This window comes from Elaeis guineensis, chromosome 2 (genome assembly GCF_000442705.2).
Source record: "Elaeis guineensis isolate ETL-2024a chromosome 2, EG11, whole genome shotgun sequence".
Taxonomy (NCBI): Eukaryota; Viridiplantae; Streptophyta; class Magnoliopsida; order Arecales; family Arecaceae; genus Elaeis; species Elaeis guineensis.
The window spans coordinates 9,913,617-9,919,616 of NC_025994.2; positions in this window are offsets into that span (position 1 = coordinate 9,913,617).

A 6,000-nucleotide genomic window follows, 5' to 3' on the forward strand; every position below is an offset into this window, starting at 1 on the left:
ATATATATATATATATATATATATATGTATGTATGTATGTATGTATGTATGCATATGTACTTGTATATGTGGAGAGTCTTTTGCAAGCACAGGGTTCTCCATTCATTATCCTCAACAATGTTATCGATAGAACTATAATTAGTAGATCTCTCATTCAATAGGATTCTTTATCTAGTTTCTTTATCATATCTTATTATAAAATAATAGGATCATGGGCACATGCTACATGTGGGTCTTTATCTCAGCAAGGTTCTTATTAAATTTTCATGGGGCCAGGAACTATAGGAATGGCATCAAATCGGATTTGGGATGGATTTCTATCTATCTAAATCTAAACTCAAATACCTAATAAACTATCCAAATCCAGCCCAAACCTATAGGAACTGTATTTTTTTTGCCTGAACCCATCTCAATTGGACATTGGATAATTCAGATTTATCCGATCCGAATCCAATTGAGTCATATTGAGTATGTTTTTTTTAATTTCTGTAAACCTAAAACCATATTAGTATGTGGGGCGGTGGCTGAAAGGAATAGGGGAAAAGGAAAAAGAGGGGAATGCATGAATAAGTTAGAGTTTAGTAACTAATTGGTGATAATTGATAAAATATATTTAATATAATATATATATATATTTTTTAAAATATTAAAATAGTTTGGATCAGATTTGGGTCGAGTATCGAGTTGGGTGCATAACTATCCAGTCCTAATCCAAACCCAAGGCATTCGGATTTTATCCAAATGCAATCAACGTATTGACTACCTGACCTAATCAGGTCGGGTCGGATCGGATCGAATATCCATAGAATTTTTTTGTTGCAACCCCTAAAACTAAGATATTTTTCTTTTGCAAAAATTAGAGAGATGCTTCTTCAATTTTGAACTAATTATACTTCAGCCCAAAATTTTTAAAAAGTGTCAATTAGCTACTTAAACTTAATTTTCATTATATTATGGCTCATCTGTTTATCTTCATTATAAATTATTATCATGTGATGGTCACATGATAACAAAATATTCATGAAATCCCAAAAATTTCCTTCCACTTAGATCATCCATTGGTTTCTTTGAGATCTGTGTAGGTGGATGGATGAATAATAGAGGACGAAGCGCTTTGAGATTTATATAGATAGATGAATGAATAATAGGTGACGAAACATTTTAACTACGATCGTGGATGAATGATAGAGGATTTAAATACTTTAAAATTGATACATATTGATGATAGAGGATGGAGTAGTTTGAGATCTATGAGATGGGTGATCTAATATAGTAAAGGTAGAGATTAACATGGGTCTAGACGATCATCCACAATCGAGGAGATTGCGGGTGGATTGAAATTGATAGTTTAAGATGCTGGTGCTACCTAGGTGCCTCTGACATCGCTTGAACGGAGAACAGAGGAGCAAGGGTGTGGTGCCCTTGGCTTCTAGCCCTTGGCCCTCGATCCCCATCTTTGGTCTCACTGAACAGAAGCGACCTCGCAACCGAGGCACGATATCTAGAACATAAGAATAAAGGTCCTCTCGAATTAGAGATACTGTGCCCTTGAAATGCGATTGCCTTGAGGTGCATCCTTATCCCTAAGTCTTGTTGGACTGAGGTGCCCTTGGAACATAGAGCAATGCTGATGCCCTAAGTTGAAGGAGAAAATTGGAAGAAGAAAGAGGATAGGAGCGAATGCTCTCATGATTGCAAGACTCAGCGGTGGATCTCATCATCGACATTTGATTTTGCCAATGGACTCACCAATCACATGGATCTTATCATCAATAAACTTGCTTTGAGATCCGTGACAATATCAAATGCATAAATTTGTTTTGAAATTTATGCCTGTGGAATAATTATGAAGTGCAGAGAGCTTTGAAATCCGTATGGTAGGTTATCCAACAAGGAATTTGCAAAAAGAAAAAATAAATATTCTTTTGCATGAAGCTACAATCCAATTCTTCTGAGTGAAAATATATTTTTATCTTGTTTTAAAAAAAATTCATTAACAATATCAGAATTCAGATAAACAGTTAGGCCATATTATAATAAAAATTAAAATTTGATAGTTAATTAAATTTTTTAAAAATTTAGGATCAAATTATAGCCAGCTGCGGTGTCCTGTTTTCTCAGATCTCCCTGCCAACTCTTGGATTTGCGCGGATCCCTTCAAGCCGGTAAAGCATCAAATGTTATCTGAAGAAAAGTAAAATTACTTTTCGGTTATAAAGTTGGTTTCCTTCGCACCGCACACGTGAAAGACACTACTTCAGCATGCTCTGTTAGTGGAGTTCAGCACAAGCTAGTGGCCCACCCATCATTGACCACTTGGTGGTCTCGAGCTGTACGAGTGGCTAAGGATGAGGATAAACTTGGGAGCTGGGATCCATCAATGGTCAAAGAGAACAGGCTGGTGCTAGCAGTCCACCTTGTCGTGTGATGACAAATCCAATTTCATGCTGTGGCAGAGTTAATTTTGTTGTCATGAAATCAACGGGGCTCAATTAAAAAATTAATTTAATCATGTCAAAAAATATCTAATTTTTTTAAATTTTTTAAATTTTATTTTAAATTTTTATTTAATATAATTAAATCATCTAAATTTTAAATTATTTTAATTTAAATTTTGATCGTAATTCCTACTGATCTGCTGTGATAGAATTATCATGTGATGTCGTCTAATTTACTTATATATATATATTTATATTTTAAAATTATGTTACGCGGCAACTCCATTATAATAGATCAATGAAAAGTACAGTTAGAATTTGAATTAAATTAATTTAAAATAAGATAATATGATTATATTAAATAAAATTTAAATTTAAAATTTAAAAAAAATTAGAGTTTTCTTTCTATGATTAAGCTCAAAAGGATAATTTAAGTGCAGGCACGTAAGTCATAACGACAAAAGAATGCATCCCGTGACCTAAAAAAAATACAGAAAGCATGCATGGGATGACAGTTATCAGTCGCATGGTTAGAATGGTGCAAATTGGCACGGTAGCAGCATCCTTTTCCTGTGCAACAGACAATGAAAACGTGCGTCGTGGCATGCATGATGCCACATGTACGAGAGCATGACAAAGGGACGTAATGACAGGGGATCGGAGAGAAAACTCTTTTGGCTTCCCGAGCCACGCATGGTTGGGTGAATGCAGCCGCAACATGTGATGGAGCCTCAGAGTCAAATCGGAGGCTACATGCATATAGGACAAATGATGAAGGGAGTGATGATGGGGATGGGAGGAGCATTCGGGCAAGGGCCTACATTTCATTCAAGATGGGTTCGCTTGGACCGCATAAAGTCATGATAGAGGATTTGGGTTTTATCTAAATTCAATCAACTTTTTGACTATCTGATCCAATCAGATTGGATCGGATCGAATCAAATCAAATCAAATACTCACAAATTTAAATTTTGTTGTCATCTTTAAAATCAAGATATTATTCTTTTGCAAAACGTAGAGAGATGCTCTTTTAATTTTGGACCAATTACATTTTAGCTCTAAATTTTTAAAAAATATCAATTAGCTACTTAAATTTAATTTTTATTATATTATGACCATCTATCTTCATTATAAATAATTATCATGTGATGGTCATATGGTAACAAAACATTCTTGAAAGCTCAAAAATTTCCTTCCACTTAGATCATCCATTGGTTTCTTTGAGATCTGTTGTAACATCCCGGCCCAGAATCAAGCCCAAAACCCAAAACCATACAAAAAAAAAAAAAAAAAAAAATGGAGGAGGAGGAAGACTCCTAACCGGAGTCTTCTTCCTCTCCGTTACCTGCGGAATCGGACTCAAAGAGTCCGACTAGGGTAGGAAATCTCTTCTATAAAGATCCCCCGTCCTCCCTTAAGATTTTACGACAAAAATTTCAAAGAAATTCGAGGGATTTGAGAGATTTTCTCAAGGAATACCGTGGATGGTTGATCGGAAGAAAAGGGGGTTCGCCGGAGCTCTTCTCAACCGCCGGAGCAAGGTAAGCCCCTCCCCTTCTTCCTCTCCCTCTTCCCTTTCTCCCCTGGCCCAAAGCCTCGCCGCCGGCCACCGTTTTTGCCAAAAATCAGTCGCGAAAGAATCCCCCTGTTTTCCGATCTCTTCTTGATTCTCCCCGGCCGAACCCTGCCGCCGGCCGTCCGCTGCTAGCCACCGCCGGCCGAACCCCATCGCCGACCATTATCGGATCTCCGGCCAAGCCACCGGAGCCCAAGCCACCGAGGGGGGGGACCTCACGGTTCTCCCCTGTTTCAGCCAAGGGAGGCCGCGGGAAAAGAAAAGAAGAAGAAAGAAGAAGAAGAAAAGAAAAGAAAAAGGAAAAAGAAAAAGGAAAAAGAAAAAGAAAAGAAAAAGGAAAAAGAAAAGAAAAAAAAAAGAAAAAAAAAAGAGAAAGAGAAAAATAAAAATAAAATAAAATAAAATAAAATAAAAAGAAGAAGAAGGAGAGAATTTTTCTCTCTCTCCTTTCTCTCTCCTTTTCTCTCTTTTTTTCTCTCTCCTCTCTCTACATTTTCTCTCTCTAGATTCTCTCTCTAGACTTTTCTCTCTCTTTACGGATTTTGTCTCTCTAGGATCTTTTCTTCCTCTCTGATGCATCACAAACCCTAGGATATATTTGAATTAAAAATATGATGAATTGAGATTGCTCCGAAATTCGTGCGATAGATCTGATCTCAGTCCGATCCTATTCGAAATTTGTAACACTTGATTCATATTGAGTCACCCTGATAGGACCTCTGATGATCTCGATCATGAGTGCCTCATCGGAAGGATACGAAAGTTTCTCTCTCCACTTTCTCTCTCTACTTTCTCTCTCTAGAATTTTCTCTCTCTTCATGAATTTTCTCTCTCTAAAAGTCTTATGGATCAGTGGAGGATCCAGATACTTAGATAAATCCTAATTTTGATTAATCCTAAGAGAGATCCTCGATTTGTGTATTAGGATCAATTATCGGTAATTTTCTCCATATATGTGATTTTTATATTGATCAGGGTTATGAAGAGATGATTGTCTGCATATGATATCGAGTGGAATATTTTGTTAAAGAAATTCATAAATCAAAGAAGAACATCGATTTCTGTGTTTGGATCAGTCACCGGTAAAGGTAAGAATCCCTGTACATGATCACTATTATATATGCTATTTTACTATTGGTCTTGCATCGTTGGTTTTGCATTATCGGATTTGAGATCGATGAATTTATTATATCTGAGATACTGTTATTTGATTTTGAGCATGAGTATGTTATGTCAATATATATGTATCAGAGATTGATGGCATGATTATATGGATATGACATATCTGAATTGATCATAATGCAAGACAGAATTGATTGATGAAATCAATACATAATGATTAAATGAAAAGAAAGAGATATATGGTATGGACTAGCCTTGTCATGTGGAACAGCCGGCCAGGAGCTTATGCCTGGGACAGCCCGCCAGGAGCTTATGCCTGGGACAGCCCCCACTGGCTTACAGGTGGATCAGCCGGCCAGGAGCTCATGCCTGGGACAGCCCGCCAGGAGCTTATGCCTGGGACAGCCTCTCACGGGCTTTGGTACGTGGGACAGCCGGCCAGGAGCTCATCCTGGGACAGTCTTGAAAGACTTTTTAAATGGATTCGATCCGGATGATGACTGAGGTATAGACTTGGATAGTCCAGAGCCAGAAAGAAAATGTTAAAATCATATGATTATGAAAGGAGAAATGAAAGATAAGATATGAAACAATTGTTGAACAAAAGTGTTTCACCGGTTAACATATGATGATGCATCTATTTTGACAAGACAGAAAATTTATGAATGTTTGCATTATTCTGGACATTAAACATGAGATTTTATATTTTATTGCTTATCCTTATTTTCAGACTATATTACTATATCAGTGTGATATGGGAATTCTTACTGGGCTGTAAAGCTCACACCCCTTCATCTTTCTTTTCTTTTCAGAGATACAGGATGTTCATGATTGGCTATGGCTTAGATTTATGGGTGAGCAGAT